Source organism: Dreissena polymorpha, chromosome 11 (assembly GCF_020536995.1).
Source record: "Dreissena polymorpha isolate Duluth1 chromosome 11, UMN_Dpol_1.0, whole genome shotgun sequence".
In the NCBI taxonomy this organism is placed as follows: Eukaryota; Metazoa; Mollusca; class Bivalvia; order Myida; family Dreissenidae; genus Dreissena; species Dreissena polymorpha.
The window spans coordinates 82,770,321-82,796,357 of record NC_068365.1 but is presented as its reverse complement, the minus strand read 5'-3'; the positions used below and the strand labels follow the sequence as shown (position 1 = coordinate 82,796,357).

The window sequence follows — 26,037 nt, the reverse complement described above, 5'->3', positions numbered from 1 at the left end:
CCAATTTACTCAAATTCCAATATATGCAAAACATAATAGCAATTTCAAACCCAGAAACCCTAGATAGGTACATAAACAGGAATACACGCGCTTATACGCACGCAAGTGGATTTATAATCACAAAAACGTTGATGAAATGCATGAAATATTATGCAAATATTACGGTACAATCATAATGGGTTTGAATTATGCATTACTTATTTAGTAATTGTGCAACAACTTACTAGTATACACTAGTAAACAGGTGATTTTTTTTTATTCTAAAGATGGACTGCAACTGGAATGTTAGGCAGGGAATGTTCACAGTTTTCCCATATCTTCACGAACAGAGTCTTCGGCTATGTTAGTCAATAGTTTATCACTACGTATGTTGTCTGAATAACTTAGTACACTCCTGTTGTTTTTGCAAAATTGACCAATGAAAGAACGACAATAAAAATAGTATATGATCACAAAAACTATAAATAAACGTTCATAACGCTGTCATTTAAACATATTTCAGATTAAAAGAGGTTTCATTGAATGTTAGGCAGGGGATGTTAGGCAGGGAATGTTCACAGGTTGCCCATATCTTCACAAACAGAGTCTTCGGCTATGTTAGTCAATAGTTTATCACTACGTATGTTGTCTGTATAACTTAGTCTGTAGTCTGCAACACTGTGGCTAGATTCAAAAGGTTTCATTTAAGGGTCACATGGGTTATCAGGCTGGTTACTTATACTTTCTAAATCAACAGATGCTTGACGCTTATGCTTGCGATAACGTGCGAGCGTTTAGCTAACGCGGAGGGTGAGTCATTACTGGTATTCGGAATCATCACATTTCGGATAATCCCAATAGCGAGCTTGTTGGTCGGAAGTCTTGGAGACATTGAACCTGACATGTAGTCGATACCGTTATTCCCGGACACTGTGCTAGCACGCCTTTGCAGGGGTGGATCACATAAACAATGAAAACAGAAAGTACAACACGTGTAAGTTGATTCCTTGGCGGACAACGACGAGTCTTGCCGGCGAAAGGTTCTGATCTGTGCCTCCGTGGTTTTGGGAGAAAGGGGTTTCCGGATCGTGAAGATGAGATGAGAGACGACCTCGCGACGCAGAAGGATGTATACCCAGGGATCCAGTATCTGATTGAGCGAGGCGAAGCGGATAACGAGAAGATCAGTGCGCATGTTCACAGGAAGTAGCTTCGTTTGGTTGAGTACAATTCGAATCTGAAAAGTAAACACAACATAATGGACATTATAGATATGTGCAAAGCACACACGCTAATCAGGGACGGTCTTTTCCGCCTAAGCAAGATATTTGTGTAGACAAGACTTCCTTTTAAGCTATTCTTATCATATCCCTTAAGAATATTTTGATCTTAATGACTGGTCTGTTTACAAACAATCTTTTCAGCAAAACATTTTTGCTATCAAACCGCACATTTCATGCTTATACTGGCTCAAGTGCAATACTATGGTGTGTTGGAATATGTAATATTGTCACGTTTTACATGCATTGATTGTATCTTTTATGCGTTGTTTCTCCACTATTTATAGGCTATTATTCCAACGCTTGTTAGGATCTATTTAACTGGAGCACTTAATTACTAACGGATTGTTTCATGTACAATTAACAAACACATGTAATACATACACTTACAAAACACCTTTCAACCATAATATAATACAAATAAATATGTTTAAACCGAACCATTGTAAAAGAAACACATACATTTTTATAGCCTATACATCGTCGCAAAAATTGAGAAAACACACGTTTGATATTTAAAGCTTATTCAAAATTGGAAACAAATGACACTTAAATGTACATGAACGAGATACAATTTACATACATGTTGCATTTCTGGTAAGAACACATAGTAGAGGAAAGATATAAATTGAATTAAAGAAGACATAAATTGTCTTCATTATTTAACAAACCCTTTACTTCTTAAGTGAATTTAACATGATGACCGGTTGTTTTCATTCAATAATTTTGTTAAGCTAAAATACTATAAGGTTGCATTAATTACGATATGCACTGTAGTATGTACTATTTTCATCAGTAACTTAATATGAATGACATTTTACTTGACTGAGGGCAGTGTGACACTGGCATTGTTAAGTCAATAGTATCGTTTCGCCTTTTACTATAATACATGACCACTTAACGCAAGACAGTGTTTTCGTTATGTTGAATGCAGTCCGGAATGTGTTCTCTAACAAGATTATATTGGACATCTCTTTAATATCGCTTCCCACTATGAGTAACCCATTTATTATGACAGCAAGTGAATCGTTTTTCGCATGAGAAATAATCCCTGTCTGATTCATTGCGATAAATCACTCCACTATAAATCTCGAATAACAAATTAAGGTATACATGAACATAATTGCATGAGTAATTTATGAACGGATAAGCCTCTTGTTTTGAAAAGTACTTTCGTAAAGGATGTAAATATTTTTGACACCATTTCAACTTAACATATTCCCACTCGAGCATATCCACTAACATGAAACAAACAAGGAAGTTTGCATTCAGCTAAATTCTAAGTTACTTGCCAATTCTTCCAACTCTAAACTTAACCAAGAAAACCCCACTCTCTACTCACGCATTCCTGATCAATAGGCTTGTCCAATATGTTTTTATAAATTGATCACATTGTCTTCATGCCACTCTTCATTTCACTTGTATATTGATATTAAAACATGAAATACATAAGAAATTAAGTCACGGGGTAATTATATTTGTGTCAAATGATTCTTACTATTCTGTTCAGTCTTAGAATCGCCATAAAACGAAATAGTGTAATTATTTTGTATTATAAGACGTCACATATGTTTTTACAGGACGCGATTTTTGGCTTCAAAAACCTTAATTGTGTGAGTCATTTTCAACTTTCCTAAAGCAAAAAATTGTCGGTATAGCTATCTACGACATATATTTCTTGTGGTTAGTATTTATTCAATGGAAACATTAACTTCCAATTTCACTTATGCTCAAGTTAAATGCTAGTAATGTAATGTATTACAACATTTTGTTGGTCAAATAGCTTTTGTTTTTAAATAACAATTTCAAAAACTCTTTAATACAGAACCCTAGCACATTCATTAAAATTTAACTTATTTATGAATATGTATTGATCATTTATTTTTGTAATCAGAATGTTAACTGCCTCAGAAGGGAAATAACTGTTAAATGAATGGATAGAAAATAGGGTACTATGTATCCATATTATATGCACGTAAAGTATTCCTATAACAATAAATGGTTTTTACTGTGTGTTATGGCAATGATTAAGTACACAGATAGATTTATACTCGTTTACAAATACAAAGACATATTATCTATGTCAAATTTGACCAAATGTATATTTTCTCTTTTGATCGTTCCAAAATAAATGTGCATGATGTATTGACTTACAAAACCATGAGTTTATTCTATCTTGGAGAAAAAACTGAGAGTTCCTATTAAAAAGCTCTTGGCTGTGCTTAATTAAAACATTCAATGTGCGTATAAATTTATATAGATAAATGTTAACATTGAATATTAAAAGCTCCAGTAAAAAATCAAGAATAACATTTTTTAAAAAGATAAAAAAAGGTAACCCTCAGCAGGGTTCGAACCACTCACTGCTGCAGTACTGAAGTAAAATGTCTACCACTTAGACCACTCGGCCATCCTTCCGGATACACTGCCAGATGTATTTTATATTTTATTTAATCAATCTTCGTAGTTTCACAAAATATAACGGCATCAACAGAACTCTCCAAATTATTAATTCGTTTCGCATTTCAACGCTTTATAATTTTGGGGTTTTTAAATCGTCAAAAGATGCATAGAATAGCTATTTTAGAGCATGGTAAATGATCAGTATTACTATATCATCACAAATATCATGACTAAAACGAAAATTTGCGAATCTGAAACAACTTTGTTCAATTTTGTCAATTTACCCAAACATGAAAAGGCCCTTTTAACAACTAGCATACAACATAGGCAACGATCAGCATAAAGTTTTAAATTGAGTCGCATTAAGTTTACAAATAACCACAACGTCATGCAAAGGTTTCAGAAAAGACGTGTATAGTTAACTACTAGTTCTGTGTCTGTTTGCAACATAATGAAAAACGCATCAACCTCTTATTTTTCTCAGAACGATTTCAAAGACATATTTATGAAAGCCTACATCTGTTGTTGTCCATCACACCGAACGATTTCGAACGATGCCGAACGATGCCGAACAATTCCGTTTCATTCCGAAACTCAGATCTATGGCAGCCAACCGCGTTCAATGTTTATTCCATAGAATGATGGAATTCTTTATGCGTTCAAATACATGACCTATCGATGTCATTCAATAAGTTGAACGACGACACGTGGATGATAGGTTAACCGTTAAACTGGGATAAGCCGAAAAGTTTATTTAGTTTAAAGCGGTGACCACAAGTGTAATCCTTAATATATGTATCCCGGAAAAAGCAACTTTTTGAAAAAACCCACTAATCTGCTGATACAAATAAACAAGACCCATTTATAACCTTTAAAAATCACACACCGTATCAACCGTTATTATTTGAAGTAAGCTATCATTGGTTAATTTAATGGACCAGCGTTGTTTGTACCGGGGTGATTAGTGGGGTTTTCTAAACTCGTACTTTTCCGGGATCAGTCTATCGGCGTCGCACTGAAGTGCGGCGACTCGTATGTAATACGTTTTTTTCGCTTATGGCAGGAGAAGTTATTTTACGGATCAATGTATATATTTTTGTTGTCAGAATATCTTGCATAGTGGTGATTTTTTGTGTAAATTAATGTTAATAAGTACTGCATTTGTACCTATTACATTTACTACAACATGTATTGCCAATAATGCAAAGCTAATTCTTTTAATTAATAACTGCTCATAGGGACTTGGCAATAATAAAAGATCACAGGGACTGGGCACATACGCGAACCGGTGAAACTTTCTGGTTTTGTATAAAAACAAAACATAATCAAAATATATTTATTTTGTGGTTTTTCTAACAATAGCACAGACTTTTTCAAGCGGTTCCGTAGTGTAGTGGTTACACGCTCGCTTCACATGTGAGAGGCCCAAGGTTCGAGCCCCAGTAGAATCAAATTATTTTATTTGTGTTCTATGTTAACTTTTTGTTTTGATGTAGACATTTTAGTTTAAATAAATATGCTGTATTATTGTAACCATTTTTTGTTTTTATTATGCCCACGCAATATATGAATGAGAGGGGGGGGGGGGTCGTAAACACATCAAAACGTTTGCAGTGTTTTCATATCAATGAGTACTCAACCCCTATCGTAAATGAGTAACGTCAGAATAAGTTCAGAATCATCTCCCCTTGAAGTTGAGAAAAATATGAAATTACGCTTAGAAGATGAAGCAGATTGTTTTAAACATGCACAGTTCTGTTCCATTAATGAAAACTGCACACGGATGCCAGTAAAACAATGAAACCAATGTAAATAAGATGAACTATGAAATATGTGGGGGTAACAACACAAAATCATATATAATGGTTATTTGGAGGTTATAACACAACATCATAGATAATGGTTATTTGGGGGTTATAACACAAAATCATAGATAATGGTTATACCAGTATCTTTTTCTATTTTGTTTAAAATTATCGGCCAATATATTAATATTTACAATAGAAACAAAAATCGTTTCATGTAACCTCATTGAGTGCCTTGTACACTGAAATTCCCGACGCCCTTTCCATCAATACTTATCTTGTATATTAAGTGTTTTATTTAATGTATTGCCATGGCGACTGTCGATTGATCACAAAATACATTAAGGGCACGTGGACAGTAAGTCGGGATTTTCCGAGTATACATACACGCAGTAAATGTCGTCTCTTTAATAGTTTGAAGTAAATATAATGCCCTGGAAAAGGATATGATAAAAATGTGCCTGACCCAAGGTTTAACCCAGTACATCTCGATGCATTAGCTAATTCTCTTATCTCCATATTTACTTTAGTTCGATCGATTTTGTGAAGAGGTTGAGAGCGCTTCCAGAGTGTGGATCAAACCGATTGTAAAATATATTTATAATTTTAAATTTTTAATCAAACTTCAAATAAAACTTTTCATATACAAATGAGATTTTGATTAATAAATCAGCACATCGCACTTACTGTTCAGATGCTCCAGTCAAATTATATGGACAGGTGCATGGAATTCTAGTATAGTTGAAAACTGCACTGATCATTTGTGCGTTAGCCTGTATTAATGTCACAAACAATCATTTATCGGGGAAATAGCTCACGTTGCTGTTAACATGATATTATTCAGTGAACCTGAAAGGGGCATATCTATATTTATAACGGCTAAGTTATTTGGTACATGTCTAAAGCGGTAAATAGATTTGCCTACATCTAAAAGAAGTTTACTTAACCTATAGAGAGCGTGCATTCTGAACAATGTACTTCTGATTGTCCCGCGTTTGCTTAAAGTATGATTATAAAACAACACATATATTTTATCAATATAAAGGCTATAATGCATGCTAAGCACGGATTTATCAATACTTAAAAAACGTCCAATGTTTTAACGTTATTATTAAGGGACTCTTAAATAACTATGGTTGTGCGGTGGGTTGTAATCACGAGTTGGAATGCGATGTTACATAATCAACGAGTGTGATACACTACACCGGAATCCCAGTCAAGAAATGTTCCATTTACAATTTATTACCTTTCAATGAAAAGAAATCAAAATTATAATGGAATAGAACGATTTAATTTAAAATCGATAAAATAACCTAAAATAATTTCAAGTAACGTAATATTTTAAGAGGCTCACAAAATAATGGTGTAACGTGCACTATTAAAAAGTTAAGTTTGCCTGTCTAAAACTAAAACGAGTTTTGCAAATGTCGCTCCGAGCGTTACTGATATTTACGATACATCACCCATAAAAAAGTCAACTTTCCCAGGAATACGGAAAGGGATTTCGTACTGTAAAAATACGGAGCTCCAATCCCGGAGCTAGAATCTAATAGTGGAAAAACTTCTAAATCGTTTTAGTAAGAATACTTATAGGCATATTATAAAATATCGTATAAATCGTCAATATGACCCTTTAATACTCGGAATACTTTATAATATGACGTGTTTACAAAATTATTAATCGCTTTCCTAATATAATAAGATCATCACATGATGGGAATCAGCTCTTTTGCGAAATTAATTCTCTTGGAACGATTGCCTGTGAATATGCACACCATATATGTTTATGGGCCATCGTCATGAGCATGGTTGGGACCATGATGCAACTTGAAACGTTCATCCGACGCCCCTATCTTTCATGCCCAATGTGAAATGAGAGTGCGTCGATTGTTTAATGCTATATTCAGGCATCATTCTTTATCATCATCATCATCATAACCACTACCAACACCACCACTATTTCAATTCTGATGATTAGTGAATACTCATTCACAATACGCGAACGTAAGTGCTAAATATGTTCCAATACTCAACAAATAAATATGTTTCCGTTAAAAGAAAACATCTTAAAGCTACCGTTTCTCATGCGAATGAAATAATCAATAAATTATTATTCTAATCGGTGAAGAATCAATAAACGAATAATTATTTACTTTTCTGCGTGTGATTTAGTAAATCCAATGTTGCGTTTCAAAAGTCGGTTATCAAATTAAAACCTTCTGCGTTTATTTCATTCGTCGTAGCTTTTAATCTAGGTGTCTTGCAACACTTAATACAGCTTGAACTTTGGACGGCAATCCAATTGATCAAAATGAACTTACTTTATTCATTCTACGTTAATTGCAATAATTCTTAGTATTGCATGTATTTTTCGGGATGAAATGTACATTCTTTATTATTATGTCTGGTTAAAATAAAGTTGAAAGCGTATATTAAAACTAAAAACAAATATTTGCATAGTAAAAAACCGACGAGGTTTATCTAGTCGTTGTTTTATTTTAGCCTAGCCCGATATCAGATCGATAGGGCAATAGCCTGATTTTCTGTTTGTCAAAGCTCAAAGTCAAATATTTTTTAGAAACAGAAATAACGCAACAAATCTGCATTTTAAGCTGAACGTTTGATGTTGTATGAAAAGTGGCGCGCTAATCATGACCATCTTTGTATAAATTCGATATAGGGGTAGAAGTACGATAAATGATTCGTCCGTCGAAACGGCCGAGTGATTTGAAATCGGCTTATGCACAAATGGTGTTGGTTTAAATACAGAACTGTGTTATTGATATGCAGAGCATTTTTTATTTATTGAGTATTTTATCAAAATATCGATGAGACTTCATGTTTAATTTATATGAATCCATAAGTCAAAACAACAGATACGACAAGAGTCAATTAAAGGAACTAATGCATTTGTAGTGGTCAATTATGTGTTGGGCAATTCTTTTAATGGTTTAATATTAACATAGAAGAAAACCAGCAAAGAATATAAAATAACTTTAAATATATGTAGAATGACGTGCTCACGAACAAAAAATAGATAGTGTTTTTTTTCCGAAACAGTATACTTTATTGGAATTTAGGTACCTAGTATATCTATATTATTCGTGTTTAAGTATAATAACGACTCAATACCATTGCGAAGTTTGTATTTAGTATTTACCTTTTCGTCTCATCACTTTTATATTGTCTTAATTGTTCACACTGTTTTAAACATAATGCTCGAACTTTAATTGTTTCGAAACGTTTAATTTTTTTTAGTTTAATTATACGTGAACAGTATAGACTAAGTGACCGATGAACAGCATTAAGAGTATCTAAAAGTACACATTTCAATGACGTGCATTTTTAAAAACACTGTTTTATTTATGGATGTGTGACGTGCCTCCCGTCTAGCATGTGACTCTTGTATCTAAAAGACGGCCAAAGACGAGCGGATTCGCCAATGACATAGTTAACGTCAGAGCTTAGAAGACCTCTCCCTTAACCGTTCAATTGAACAGTACTATAAGATGTCATTGTAGCTATTGCTTCTCGTGGGGACGACACCGTTACTCGTTTTCATCTTGTGCATTCTGACTTGTTGAGCATATTATTGCCATGGGCTATTTATCTCGTACCAAAGAGTTACAAAGTCGTTCGCACGATCAAGGTTTGTTGTTACTCCACTTAATAACTAGTTTACTTTGTTAACAAACACGTTATCACGAGTTAGTTATGTCGATACCACGACCACACAATTAGAAACATGCACATGTCACCTATGTCACTTTACAGACGTATGTGTATTAGAGTTTCATCGCAGGCACACTGATTCTCCAATACGGCTGTTGCCCTAAAATAATTTGTGTTATGAGGGTAGTGCAAGATAAGCAGTCGTCCAATTCCAGAGACGATGCCACCCTGGATATTTTAAGTGCTCGGTATGAAGCTTTTTGTGCACTACACCTCGGTTCTTAATGTCTCATGACAAGCGAAATACATGTGTTTGTAGGTATGGGTTGAGTGGGGAGTCGAACCTGCGACCCATAAATACTGGCGCAATTTAGAGATAAACACAAGACCACCTTACTGAGGCCATTTAAACCAGATATGGAGACTTATTGCTGGTGCTTTCCCTATAGTCAGCTACTGCATCTCTACACGACAAGACGTTGTGTCATGGTCGCTTCAAAAATTAGTCTGAACAACGAGTTACATTTTATTGAATTTGTGTGTGTATTATCACTCACTTTATCATGTCAAAGCACACAGTATTTTTGGGGTAATCATATAAATGTTTAATTACATATAAATATTGTTCTACATTTATGACAATTAACGGCATTTGTTCGTTTAATGATATAAGGCTAGCAATGCCCATTGAATCTAAGAATATGGCTGTAGTAACTATACCGTGTATGCAAAAGAGTCAGAATTCATGGCGTAAACCAACATCAAAGAGTCACAAGAACACAAATTAAAACTAAATATTCAAATAAAATTATTCCTGCATTCTGGCAACATAAGTCACAAATACGAGAACAAAATCAAAAGGCAAATCACTCATTCCGTTTCGGTAAGAGCTATTAAATCAACATTGGTTAGTCGTATTAAATCTAAATTTAAGAATTAAGATTTAACGGCTAAACGATTGGCATTTTAGCTTAAAGCGCTTTTGTAATACCATAGACGAAATGTGGTTAACTGACATGGGACTTAAATAAATAAGAGTTTACACCAGAAGTATTTTTACACACAAAAAAAACACTATGGAAAACACAAAATATACACATTAGTATTAAATGACTAGAAATTACAATATCCAATTAGTTAAATAACAACAAAACATTTGACCTCATGCCGATCATTCGGTTAGAAAATATGACTTTTAAATGTAAAATGCTTGTGTACGGCCAACGTTGATAATAATTTTTGATGCAGTGTTTATTAAATGTAAGCCATCACATTTGTCGACATGAAATTGGAAATTGTGTTTAATGTTACTTTATTATTGTTTCGTGTATTTTCTTTTCTTAGGTGAATGTCAAAGCAAAGAGGATATTTATTTGAGAATTCAATGAACATATTTTGAAATGAACATGCTTTAATAATATATTCGTGCCAGTTATACCTAAAGTCTGGATATATGATCAGTGTGAAAAGCCTAATATCGTCATTTAAAAGGTTGGGGAGTTCAACATGTATTAATTGTATCCATATTTATATTGATTACCGAAATGTATGTATGTGATGATCAGAAATATTAAGATTCCCTAATGATAACGTTTACGCAAAATAAATACACGTATATGTATACAGGATTTAGTTTCTGGGGAAATACGCTGCAATCGTCGTTGATACTTGTAGTACTAACTGACCGCGATACTAATTGTGTGAGATACAGATCTGACCGTGGGGTATCATTGCGCTTGCATCCTCGTTTGATACAAGATTTGATGCGAAAAAAGGTTTGGGAATCAGAACTTGTAATTCTGGTATAACACATTCCTTGAATAAACACGTGCATGGATTGTATTCAGTTTACAATGCTGGTATTTCATAAATATTAATATTAAGATTTTTTCAATTAGTAAAGGACTGCACATTTTATGAACATTTTTGGCGTTTCTGATTTATATAAAATTGGCGAAATAAGTTGTGCAGTGCAGATATATGAATCACGGATTTGATCAACTTTCACAGAAAAGAACACGTTAATGTATTCCCAGTTATTTCTCTATAATGATGCTCTATCCAAGATATGCATACCTTTCAATGCAATTTAACATTTCTGTGGTTTTACGTTATCAGGCTTTCATGATAAGCTAAAACCGTATTAATATTTTAGGCAAAAGACGGGTTAAGGACTACTCATCGCAATAATTGGCAGACAAAAGTTAACATACAGTCTGCATATGTTTGACTGACACACAGCGAGACCTTTTTTGGTATCTGATAGGCATCGTTTACTTTTGTAATATTTGGAAGGTACAAATCAGACATACGTGTATTATCTCATTACAAATATGACAACTTAACTATCTTTGTTTAATAAATCATGTTTCATCTTAACAAAATTTTTTATTTGAACTGCATTTCAATTTTGTTTGTCAAGCTGATGTTCCGCAGAAAAATGTGTAACTTGTCAAATGTCGACAAGAATTTCTATTAATAATCAATAAAAACACCATTGGCCAGCAGTTGTTAGTTTGACCAGAGACGTTTGTAAAATTTATACTTCAAACTGCGAATATCTGACAGTCGGCGTAACCAATGTCTAAACACTCGACGTCTTACAAACAGACGGTGAATGTACATGCTTCTGTTAAAAAACTTAAGTGAAATGAAAGCCATTTCATTATCGTACCGTATCTCGGACGCGGAGAATAAATTATTGAAATAAACGACCTTTCTGATTCATTTTTATTAATAACGATATAACGTCCGTAGTCTCTTAGCCTTACGTGGTTCCTCCGTTCGGTCGGAATATGGATTTACCTGAAAAAAGTCGTATTAAAACGAACCATAGGCGTCTGGCAATTGAGGTCAAGTGTTTCGTTACGTAATAATACTTACACAACATTTGGGTAATCGTTATGACTGTACTATTAATGCAGTCAACTACAGGTCATAGAAGATGTTTTAGATAATCGTAGATTATTTGACTCAGGGTTGAGTTGTGATAATGTGAAACGTTATTTTGTCATTTTGTTCTTAATAGTCTGTTTGAACTGTACAGTTTAATGTGGGACTACATTTAACGCACGTATATTGAGCCCCTTTTTACTGAGGGAGAATCATAGGAGTACGGGTATTGCGTGTGATGGGTAAGATAGGGGCAGACGGTTTGACACGAGAACGAGTGTTGCGTGTGATGGGTAAGATAGGGGCAGACGGTTTGACATTTAAAGTCCCTATTTAGTGAAGGTCTATGCCAATATGGGTTCAGACGAGTAGGGTGGCTTTGGCGCTGATATGCGTGTGACATGTCGTGTTTACTGCGTTTCTGATGCACTTAAATAAATTTCAAACTTGAGTATAATGTGTCGTTTTCACTTAAAATCATTTTCTTCATATAACATAATTTTTTAACTGTACAAAATAAATCCATGTTAACAATTGTGTGCGTTGTGTTAACTTATTACATCAACGTAGAAAGAGAATAATCAGATCGAAATACATTTGGATGTTAGCATATTCACAAGGTCTGTAGCCGAATATGAGTGTAAAAGTATTTCATCTATATATGCTGTCGACTATTTGCTTAAGTTGTATAATCAGTATGTTGTGTGAGTTTTTTATTTTACTATTCTTTATGTTTTGTTTGAAGAGTAAATGCACGTCAAAATTTATGCAATATGAATTGATAAGTATAAGTATGAGTAATCCTTTAAGATATTATTCTTACGGTTAATATGTATTTCCTGTTGTAAATTATTTATAGCACAAATTATGTAATTATTATTTAAAACGTTGTGTAACCTCGCTTACTCATAATTGCATGCGATTGTTATAATCATTTGTATATGGATATTACTGTAGTTATAATATGGCTTGTACTAAAATGTATCCACATGGGCCATTGGCCTTCTTGAAATGCTGTTAATACAATCTGAAAATCTGAAATATGTAAAGACAAAAAAATGAAAGGACACAACAAACAATAGAAGCGAATAATAGAAAAAAAAACGAATGTCTAAAAATAGGTTAATTTTCTAATATTTCATTATGTAAATCAATGCAGCTTTTAAAAACGCAAATCACAATTTACAGCTGAATTCATGAAAGTTAATGCATAACGCATTGTTAATTCATAAATCAACATGTATTGAGTTATTTAATAGGTCTTTTATTTTGGTAATGAACGTCGCTCTTAAAACCAATAACTCATATTGACATTTAAAATATACCTTCGTTTTCGTTTACATATCTTGATCACGTGACAATGCATTATAACCCACATGATGATGTTCATTGTTGTATATATTGGCCATGCTCTGTGAAAAAGGGGTTTCATGCATATGTGTAAAGTGTCGTACTAGATTATAGTCTTATTTTTGATAAATAATTGATTATTTTTTATTAAAACATGCGTTTATTTCACTAATTAGTTTATTCGCAAAGTTGGTCTTACCATGCGATTCTTGCATTTTCCAATGGCAATTTTCTTTTTTCCCATATATTTTTTTGTTTTTTCCCATCGGGTATTTTTACAGCTCTTTTTACGGGAAAAAAATCACATGATATTTTCGAAAAAAGTAAATACGTGTGTTAATGCTTAGCTATCGATTTAAAGCACGGTAAAAGCATTTGTGCTCATTTTCGTTTAATTGTCTTTGATATAAAAAAAATCCCATTATGTTTTTTGGGAAAAAATTATCATGGGATTGTTTTCTTATTTTGAGTGATTTATTTATGAACCTTACAGAAAGTCAAATGCTCTTAGCGAGAATTTAATTTGTTAAATCGTGTTTAAAATATTGAAAAAAAAATACAATGTGAACGTATGCGAACAGATACTTTCAAGTATGTCCCGTCTGTATTATGTAAGTGTACACGTACCCAGTTGATAGTGAAAGTGTATACGTACCCAGTTGAGTAAAAACATGCTGTATAGAATGTTGTACAATTGGTATTTTGAGTTGTCTATATGTCATATGATTACGTGTTTACATACTAAATGACAATACCATGACCAGCAATACCTCCAAACAGCTACAATATTTTATTCAGCAAGTACAAATCCAACCAAAAGTGATTCAAGCGAATAATGTTATGCATCTTTGCAAACAAAATTCTATATGCAGATGTTACACGATTTGCGTTTTTACTTGTTTGTTAAAGATTAATGATACATCTAATTGCGTCGGTTTATTCTACTTATACTGTGGTTTATTATAAAAAAACTAACGCGATACATGAGTTCATTGGTTCAAAAAGCCAATTGGTTCATTGGCGACAATCGCACCATTCACGGTATCGTTATGTTTAAAAACAGTAGTTTAATTGTTATAATGCCAAATATATAGAGATACTTTTAAAAACACAGTTATTTAAGATAGTAATAAGTTACTATCCTATCGTTATGGAATTTAGCATACCTTAACGTTATTATTTGGCCTCATTTAAGAGTGCCCGGTTTTAACGTTGTATATATGTTAATAGGCCTTGACATCAGTCTTTGTTTTGAGGCACTCTATATTACTCGGTATCAACGTTTTAGTCTTCAATAGAAGTGAATAATATGCAATTACAAACAAATTTTAAACCACTATAAAGTACATTTATGGACAAAAAGCAACTTAACAGCTAAAACGTTTCTTTTGCAATTAAAGTTGTTCGTAATTTCATTGTATTGTTCCTCAAAACGTTGTTACTATGTTGCTCTGGTCTCCTTCCTGTAATTAAATGGTAATTAAATTGAATTCGTTTTAATTCCCTTGTATTAATGTTTAATTTGAGCTGCAATGATATGAGGTTAAATTGTATTTACACTTATATTTATGATGAATATTTTTGGGCCAAGTGTTAGGTTGAGCGCTCTAAAACCGGTTTAAACCCCAGTGCTTTGGATAAACCGTTCCAAGGCGGTGGCCCGTGATTTATTCTACTATGTGTTGTTATGTTGTTTCGTATTGTGCCGTTCTGTTTTGGCATTTGTTTTTTTTTACCATAAATGAAGGGACACGAACGTGTGTAAAATATGACTGTGATACTGCTGAAGCAACTGTAGTTTCCCTTCTTAATATTGCCTTTTTTAAGTAGTTGGTACGCATTGAGTCTTTACAGAAGATTCAATAATTGTTGACGAAAATCTAGCATACGAAGGTTAGTTCGATGTCTGCAAAAGATGAACTAAAAGAGCAAACTAGAATACATGGATGATCGATTCAGAAGACCCGGGCATGTTTATTGTAGCAAACAAATCTTAATTGACAGAATTTAATACACTCAGATGGATTCCTTTTAGAAAATTCATTCAACAAAAAGTTATCTTTTATTCTGTTCAAAACGTCACTGAATCATGTTAAATAGAATGTACAAAAACAGGATAGGAACAACAGTAATGTCCGTCAATAAGGACGTATTAAGTTTATTATTTAATATATATATAATATAGTTTCATAAACAGATTCGTTACTTATCAGTATGGCTTTGAAAAGTATGGACTAAAATATATCAGTTTACAGCATAAACGCATTAATGTAAACCAGCATGCTCTGGCAATTGTATTCAGTGGCGGTAGAGTAAGATTATGATACCACAACTCAACATGTTTTACCATATTTATTTAAGCTTGAATCATGTTTAAACAAACATAGTTTCAGTTTCAGTTATTAATTTATATTCAAGCGGATACAAAATATATTGATTTTCATTTGATAAAGCAACATTATTCTATGAATGCCACGTTTGATTTAACAACACTAAGCAGTTGAAATAATAACATAGTTTTGATCACTATTTATACAAATACATGCTATGGAAAAGTCCACGTCAAGATATGTTCCCTAGGTGATTGGTTGTTACTACAAACACTAGACACATTTGGAAGTAACCTTAGTCATCTGTATTATATGCGGACACTGACATTTGACGGTCATCATTATAAATTTAACTACAACTTGGCTGAATTGTTTTTGGAAAAGGGCAGTCATTTATAATATACTAATACATAACATTTCTATTTTGCTAAATCTAATAATATAAACAATAATAAAGCAGTAAACCAATTTTAAATTAAATATTTTTCAAGCATTATATTAAACATTAATCATATTCAATATAACTTAAATCATAACCCATAATTAATTATTGCAAGTAACCTGATACGTATTACTATTTTGTATTCGTGTACAGTTACTTAAAGTTCAAGTTTCAATTTTTAAAAACAAGTAAAAAGTGTGTAATTCATGTTTGTTTCTTTCTGAGATTATAGACGATTTGTGATTACCAGCTTAATTCAACACTCTCGGATTACATAACTATGTGGTAGTGTCCTACTATCAACATTCACTAGTAAATAACAATATAAATCACTTTTTTAACTTTGTTATCTCAAATAGTTATATGCAATGTTTATGGTCTTTAAGTATGTTGCATTCCTTTAATACTGACTGAAAGTGATACATAAAGCATTTTTGGTTGTTGGAATGTCATGGATATGACTTTTTATGTGCAACTAGTAAACATAACTGACATTTATATAATAAACAGCTGTTCCATTATAACTAACAGCATATGTATGTTTAAGTATTAAAGTTTCGACTAAAATACTTCAACATTTAAACGTCTTTATTTATATAACAATCTGACGTACACACGAAGTAAGTATTAAAACCCAACTTTAGGTTCTAAAATCCATCTAAATACTTACAAATACATTAAACTGAAGTCAATATTAACATTTATTTATTTAAGGTACAAAACATTAATTTATCTTAACTCATCTTCTTAACAAGAACATCCTGTATCCCAATCGATAGCAGATTATTTCTTTAAACATTAATGTAAATACATTCAACTTTTACTGAAAATTCAAAGATTTTACTCTTACGTTATTTTAACTTATTTTTTTCATTTCAACAACAAAGTAATCGAGGCACAAAAAAGGAAGTTGGGATTCTACTGGTAAAAACACAACACGTTTGTTCTTTATATATATCAAATGAGTTGTACCGTCAAGTTAACATTAGCGGGTCATACTACATAGCGGATTAGTATGATGTCAAAGATTGTTAATCGTATTGAATAGTAAAAAAGTCTTTAGTTTTGTCCCTTAAAACGCAATCATTTATTTAGGATCGAAACTTCATCAAGTCGTACATGTTGTACCGACATGACTATATCGCTTTTTACACATGGCTATTTTGCAAACATGTTTTAAAGTGTGTGTGGATACATATTAAAATTGCATGGGTAAGTAAGAAGTAGTATTATATATCTGCAGGCATATTAGTAATATATATGCCTACAATAGGTCAGCTTAGTTTTCTTTCTTGTTTTAGATTTCAACACACCTTAAAGGACAATGAGTGACGTCAAGGGAATGAGTGATAAAGGTAATATTGGATCAAGGATACCATGTTTATATAAGTAAACGGTTGTCTCAAACGTTTATTAAGCCATCCAACGCGGTTTCTTACGTTATAAGTATATTCAAAGGCTTTAAAGGACTCGTATAATGTAAATAACGTTAAGTATACAATTGTGAATAAACAAGAATATATAATAATATAAATATGATAAAGAAATATTATTGAGCTGCAATTAACTAAACATATTTTAGATCTATTAACATCTTTATCAATTAATTGTTCTATCACTGTTAATGTTGCAGTCATGCGTGCACAAAACATATTTATGTATAATATTGACCTTCATTTTTTCAGCATTAATATCCAAGTTGTAAGTTCATTTTTTATTTGTATAAGCATTTAGAATAAACATAATATTGGCATTTACTCAATGCATTTGTAATAGTACGTTAGACCTTAAACGCTATGATCGACAAAGTAACTGTAATTTTTTTTAAGTTGAAGCAATTGATAATTACTTTTGATCGTTATAATAATAAGAACTCTTACGTTTCCCAAACGGTACCCCCCCAACCAATGTTCAAGTTAACCTGTGAAAATGTCAATCATATTTTCCTCAAAATTAAGGGCCATGCTTTTTCAGTAAAAAAATACCCTGAAGTAGTATGACACGGTTTTGATAATATGTCACTATCATTAAATTGTTATTATTTCCTGCCAGTATGTTATGTTTAATACATCTTAAATTTGTAATTATTAACACCATACGTATTGTTATGTTTGAGGGAGCCATTGAACAAATTAACAATACGCTCATTGCTACCATTTCTTTTAACACCGCTGCTCCAACTACAATATTGAACATACTAGTTCATGCCTCATAGAACAACCTCGATTAGAAATTCGGTTGTACAGGGTTACCCCGTCTAAAAATAAAACAACCAGCCGTAGACACTTGATTATTAACAGAAAATAGACAAACATTATATATAAAAATGTATGTCTAGTGTTAATTCTTAGTATGTCTTAAATTTCATTGAACAAACAAATACTTTTGAAACTGTAAGACATAGCTGGCTAGCCTGCGTGACGTGTTTGCAGCATATCGAACGGTTGCTTCAACGGAATGGTGGTCTCTGGAAGCCATATGTATGCCGTTTTTTAAGGGGATATTTGTCCCAGTTTCACTCCATGACCTATCCAACTTTAAAATGCAGTTGTTGGTGTTGTAATTTAATATGTGACACATTGTTGAAAATGTCACCATGCAAATGTCAATCCATTGGTTACTTGTATGGCTTTTTGCAAATGGTAATTAAATTGAATGCGTTTTAATTCCCTTTTATTATTGTTTAATTTGAGTTGCAATGCTATGAGGTTAAATTTTATTTACACTTAAATGTATCCTGATTATTACTGGGCCAAGTGTGAGGTTGAGCGCTCTAAAACCGGTTAAAACCCCCAATGCTTTGAATTGACCGTTCCAAGGCGATGACTCTTTATTCTTTTATGTGTAATGTATGTTGTTTTGTATTATGCTGTTTTGTGATGTTTTGTGCTGTTTTGGCAATTGGTCAATTTCCTTAAATAAAGGACCAACTAATTGTATATAATGAGAATTCAATACTGCTCCAGCAGCTGGAGTTTCACTTCTTTATATTTGTGCAACTTTCCATATAGAAATATGAAGAAAAGTTATTCTTCAGTATGTTTAACTCCTAAAAACGTACTTTTAAAAGCGATGTTAGTTTTCAACTTTCTTACTTTTGTTAAATGGAGCCATTCAATCAGTCAAGTCATTGTAACATATAACACACCTGCCAATTAGCCATCATTTTTTTTAATTGCATTCTACAATTTAATTTTGTATCATGTGATGCAATTTAACATTGATATTTTATATCATGTGTTAGTATGCCCTATGACAATCTTTTGGGTTATTAAATTAATTGTTTTTGTTTTATTTGTGTTCCAAATGTATAAGAGATTATTAGAAACAGTCAAAGCCACGTGATATAAAAACATCGTTGGGTATTTAAGAGTTTCCACTAATTTGCTTTGAAATAAAGCTGATCCATGAACATGTACAAAGTTGTTCATTAACATTAAACCTTCTTCAGTGTACTTTTGCACAAGTTACATATAAGTAAGCCCGTATAACTGAGAAAAAAATGACATGTTTTTAGACATAGTTGTTGCTTAATTAATTGCAGATTTAGGAGCCCTAACTAGCATATCCCTTTAGTATGTTTTATATTAAATACTGGTCTGTTTACACACAATGTTTTCAGTAAAACATTTCTGCTATCAAACCGTACATTGCATGCTTATAATGGCACCAGTGCAATACCATGGTGTGTTGGAATATGCATTACTGTCACGTCTTACATGCATTGTATGTGTTTACAAAATGAAATATTTGGTTCAATAGAACAGGACTAGTTATCACCAAGACATAAATTGCTAACTTCGAAGAATTCGATATAGACTTAGAACTGAATGTGTGAACAATGAATGCTTAACATGTACACGAAGACATACTAGCTATAATTTGTATTGTACCTAAAATTAACATTATATAAGTATATACACCATGTTTTGCGTTGTATTTGAACTATTTATATGCTATTGTTTCAGCGTTTTTTCCGGTTCACGAAACTGGGGCATTGAATTACTAACGGATGTATAACTTTCATGTTTAATCAAGGACCTGTATCACTTACAATAAAAATAAAATGTAATATATGAACTGAAAACTTCTTTAAACCATACGATATTACATTAAATATGTTCAACCTGAACCATTACAAAAGAAAATAATTGCATAAATTAAATGGTTCCTGATATATACATATAGAATATTTATCTCTTATAATTGGTCCCAAAACTGAGAAAAACAAGCATATTCAAAATTGGAGAAAATATAACTTAAATGTACAAAGAACGAGATAAATTTTTCATACATTTTGCATTTCTAGTAGGGACACATAGTAATGTTTAGACAGAGATTATATTAAAGAAGCCAGAAATTTAACGAACCCTTTTAAACTAAAGTGAGTTGAACCTGATGGCCCGTTGTTTTCATTCATTTATTTTGTTTAGTTCCAATAGGACAAGATTGTTATAATTACGCTTAGCATTGAAGTAAGAATTGTTGGCATTGGCAACCTAAAGTTTATGAATGTTTACTTGACTGTGGGCATTGTGACACTGGCATAGTTAGGTCAACAGTATCGTTACGCCATCGTCTAGAGTAAATGCCCACTTAACGCAAGACAGTGTTTTTGTTATGATGAATGCCGTCCGGAATGTGTTCTCTAACAAGATTTTATTTGATGATTATCAATATTGTATCAGTTAATAGCTGTAAAAGTCACTGAATGACGTAGCGTACATATAACATATTTATTGTGAATAAAGGAGGAAACTAAATGTGCTTTCTGTGTACGTCTATTTAATATCGCTCCCCATTATTTGGAACCTGTTTATCAAGCATGCAAGTGAATCAGTTTTTTTGCATGAGAAATAAACCCAGTCTGGTCCATGGCGATTAATCACTCTTATATCAATCTCATATGACAAAATAAAGTATACGTGTACATAATTGCATGGTAAATTTATAAACGGACACGCCTTTTATTTTGAAAATTCATTCAAACAATTACAATCTCAACTCATTTTACATCCTTAATGAAAATACGTATAACGTCATTTCAACTTAAATCCTCACCATCACACATATCCACTAACATAAAAAACACGTTTATATTCAACCAGATTCTTAGTAAATTGCCAATACTTGAAACTCTAAATTTACTAAAGTAATCCTCATTCTCTCCGCATGCATGCCTTATCAATAAGCTTGTTCAGTATGTTGTTATACATTGATGACATTGTATTCATGCTACTCTTCATATCACTTGTACATTGACATTAAAGAACAAATTAATAAGAAATTACGTCACGGCGTCACTTTACATTTTTCAAAAATATTTGTTTTCTACTATTTTTTTCAGGCTCATGTAAACGAAATTGTGTTAGCATGTTGTATTAAAAGACATCACACATGAATTAACAGTACTCATTTTTCGGCTTTAAAAAACTAAATTGTTTAAGTTATTTTTAATTTTTCTCAGACAGGGAATTTTCGGCATAGCTATATACGATGATTATTCACATATATGTTTATTGTAATTATATATTCAGTGGCAACATTAACTACCAATTTCACTTATGCTTAAGTTCATCTTACATTAACCTTGATAAATGTGTATGATGTCCAGTTTTTGTCATTTTCTCTCGCAATTATGTACTGACAATTTAGATGTGCTGATCTGCATGACAATATATACATCAATATGAGGTCGTCTTTATTCGCTGTGTTAAGGTACATATTTTATTAAAGAACGACTTAATCTCAAATGAATTATCGATATCAAGGAATCATTTATCCCTAACCAAGTCCTAAGAAACAAACAAACGTTAAAGAAATGCATCAGCATCATGAATGGAGTACCCATGTAAACGAGGAGGACCCCTAAATATCAAGTACATTAATCATTAAGACCACAACTTGTGTATTATTTGAAACCCTGACACATAACCTCTTATTCATAATCGTGGAGCCTTAAATTTTGTCGTTATTTACCCCCATATTATTTCGAATTCTTAAAGGCATATGAATGGGCTTGATATGGTATATTTGAATAATTTATTTAATAAAGGTTTTGTGGTGATAATATAACTATGAATACATAGGAATAATGAAACTCAAAGAAAACATATCAGGAGAACAACTATTATCTACATCCAATCGTAATACATTTACACCCAAAGCGGTTGACCAATCCTAATTCATGTATACCCAAGGCAAGCGATAAATTGTTATGCACGTACACCTTTGCAAGTTACCAATCGTAAAGTATTTACACCAATCTCACAACATCTGTATTACTGACTTTGTATTTTAACTTCTGTATTACAGCTTATGTTTACTACTTATTTATTTCAACTTACGTAGTGCTACTTCTATATTCCTTCCTCTGTATTACTACCTCTGTATTACTACTTTTCCATAAAAACTATAGCATTACTACTTCTGTAGTACTTACTATGTATTACTAGTTCTGTATGACTTTATGCTAACTTTCATATTAATATATCTTGATTCATAAATTCGTATGACTACGTATTCTTACATCGGTATAACTTCCTTTGTATTGCTACTACTGTATTATAACTTCTGCATTATTACTTCAGTATGATAACTTCTGTATCATTACTTCTGTATTACTAATTCTGTATTACTATTTCAGTATTACTAGCTATGTATACTTTCGTGAAACTGCTGTTGTATTACTGTTTATATTACTACTACTGAGATGCAAGATAATAATCTACAAATTATACTATATGATGCAATCTAATTAACAAGAAGGGATATAGCTAAAACTTGTATTCCATGCTTCAAACAGCCATAAGTTTGTTCCTTTGGTGGACATTGACCATCGATTAATTACAATTCAACGGTATTAATAGCTTCTGTTGATGCTATTTGAATTGGGAACCTCTAATTTAAATAATTGTGGCAAGCTTCGGAAACAATAATTATGAGAAAATGTCATTTGAAATAATGTCGCTAAATGTGTGCTTATATTTTGTTTACATTGCAAACTGTTTTAGATGACCTTTATTTTTCTTATTTGTGTTATAGAAAAATTGCACACATTGTCCCTTAAAATAACTTTGTATTAAACATTAGAAGAATTTGACCTTTTTATTAAAAAAAAATTACCAAATTACTCCTCTATTACCAAAGTTTGACACTGCTAACATGGAACCACCAATACGTCTCCAACAACACGATTGAAACCAAATTATAATCACAATACTAAAATTAAACTTGTCTTTTAGCAAGGTTGGTGCTATTGTTTTTAGTTTTGCCTTATTATGTTTTTTGTCCCAGACATTGACAAAAAATATAATATTAACAACTAAAAACGAAAGTAAAAAATAGAGACCTTGATCTTTCTCTGTTCGTGTTATAATTTGTTGACATTTAAATTTAATACATGAAGCATTTCCGTTATGATTGAATAAGTAATTTTATCAGATAAAGAGAGCTCTTTCACACCTACTTTTATGTGCAACAAACTCAAACCTGTTCTTAAAAAAGTCCTTTTCCTTTTATAAATTGTTCCTACAGTCGAAGCCTGTCTGCAAATGACAGATTTTAATTATGTGTTGATATTTTTACAAACAATATATTGGACATGACAAAATACATTGTGCTAAATAAAACTGACGTGTACAAATAGCCACAATTTATTTCCACTTCAGGGGCAATACGAATTAAAAAAGTAGCATCGAAAATCAAAACTGATTAAGCAAGTTATTTAATAAGGTGAATCTTAAATCATAATTTAATAAAAGACATGTTTGTTTGTCAGAAACATGTACACACCTTAGACAATGTATAAATTATAATTAATCAATATAATAACATATCAAATACATATAAAGAATAAAAACATGGCAAGCGTATTAATTGTATACCTGATACGGAAATAGCGGACCTTTAAATTATAGAGATATCCTACCTTTTAAATAAAACACACTGTGTTTTAACTGTACACAAGTTAGTATATCCTATCCTCACACAGCATTTACGATATAACATCGCGTGGTATACATTGTGTGCATTTGGCAAAGGCACTTACAATAAGTGGAAGGTAGCAGGAGCTGAACACTACGGAGTACCGATCAACAGCACCGCCATCTGACACTCCGCAAAGCGCCGCGAGTAGCCGGAAAACGTCCGAGATTCCGTGAAACTATTCTTCCGGCCGGACAGACCGCGCATCTTTGTGCGTAACAGCGTATACAGTACTATACAGTTACACGTGACCGTTACTGTAATCATAAGAAGTTCTAGGAATGCGAACAAGTAATTATATCCTCGATCGGTTTTATTGTCGGTATAATAGTCTATGAAGCACCAAGTGTACGGATACTGCAGACCTATTTCTCCAAAACCAATTAGAGGCAGGCTCGCAACTGACACTGCGACCATCAAGGCGCTGAAAAGAAAATATAGAGCATGCTTCTTGCGAAGTCGAGCATAATACAGATAAGGATGTCTTATGGAAATCAACGATTCGACACACTATTGTAGACGTTGCCACTCCGGAGAACAACATCATAAATCCGAAGTATTTGCACACATGAATTCCACCGATCTATTTGAAATAATTGACATACGTAGCAATCACTAACGGACTCAGACTGGTTGTACTCACAAGGTCAGTGATCGTTAGACCGGCAACCAATCTATAGAACAATTTCCGTTTCTGTTCTCCCGGGGACTTGTGAAGCACGATTAGCGCAAGAACGTTCCCAAACACGCCCACACTGAACATGATGCTGCTGTCGACAACACTGTTTTGCTTCCTTATCGCGGATATATTCAATAACATTGCAGTCTGCTTTCCGCATGGTCCATTCAACAAGTCACCAGGATCCTCCAAAAACGATATATTCACAAATGAAATATTTCCCATATCACCTCATAAATGAAAAGAAATTTACGCATTATAAGTTAACATTTTATTTTATAATATGCAACTAATTGTATGTTAAGATAACTTTACTCCAAAGCGCAGTGCTGTTAACTATTGCTTATTTGGAGTATGTCGCAGTTGATCCGAACTGTTCTGCCTTCGAGTGGAACAAACGTATCTTTGTATGTGCCTTGTGCAGTCCAATAGTCCGTATTTAGCTATCGGCATTCGGGAACGTCTCATACTGCAAGAAGCGTCCATTTATATTGTTTTGAACGAAAACTATTAAGTTTTCAATGTCTATAAAAAAAAAACTGAGTAAAATGACGATTGAACTGATAAAGTGCTTATTTTGGTCGCCTTTATATGCCGTTCATTAATTCCAGGACTCATCAGGCTTTGATTATCTAATAATAGAAAACTGCAGTTTAAAGAATGTACACGGTTACAACCGGTTTGTTTGTGATCATCAAATAGCGATATCAATATGGTTTCACTTTTCATCGAGCGTACAGTCAACAGCCAAAACATTCAATTGGAAAACTATTTAAAAGATCGTAAATTGTTCGTTATTCCTATCTAAGTGTGGGGTTAGCAATGTCTTTCAACCGTTTTTATACTGAATATTTGCATGAGCCGATCCAATATCAAAACCAATGGAGGAACAATCAATCATTGTTTAATCCGTTTTGTATGTTTTTTCCTGGCGTGTTAAGCTAATCGGTTACTTGCTATAAAAACTAGCGAACGGTAACAATAGTTTCTGAACAAATGACAGCCATATATAACATGTTAAAAAGAACCAGATTCGAATTGCTGTCCCTACATTTCTTAGCTTTAACTAGTGTGTAATAATTTAAACAACGCGTTTTTCTTCCACTTGCTCTATTACACAATCATCTGGTATTACTAATGATTAACATTAGCTCTTTAAGCTCTAGTAACAGCTTGCAAAAGTAAATATGTGCAGGTGAAATCAAAACATATGTTTTCA

The 26,037-nt window shown here is 32.6% G+C and overlaps 1 protein-coding gene and 1 pseudogene across 3 annotated transcripts in view; both read right to left on the bottom strand.

The window, feature by feature from the left end:
* Positions 1-26,037, bottom strand: part of LOC127851894 (translation initiation factor eIF-2B subunit gamma-like) — a 488,689-nt gene that overhangs the window by 211,538 nt on the left and 251,114 nt on the right. The window contains exon 13 of one of the 3 annotated variants that reach the window (XM_052385846.1): positions 13,034-13,043. The exons of the other annotated variants lie outside the window; for them this stretch is intronic. The gene's annotated coding sequence lies outside the window, so the exon portion shown is untranslated. Of the gene's footprint in view, positions 1-13,033; positions 13,044-26,037 lie in introns of those variants that run through there. 3 annotated transcript variants of the gene reach the window in all.
* LOC127849982 (prostaglandin E2 receptor EP4 subtype-like) lies at positions 725-25,043 on the bottom strand (annotated as a pseudogene).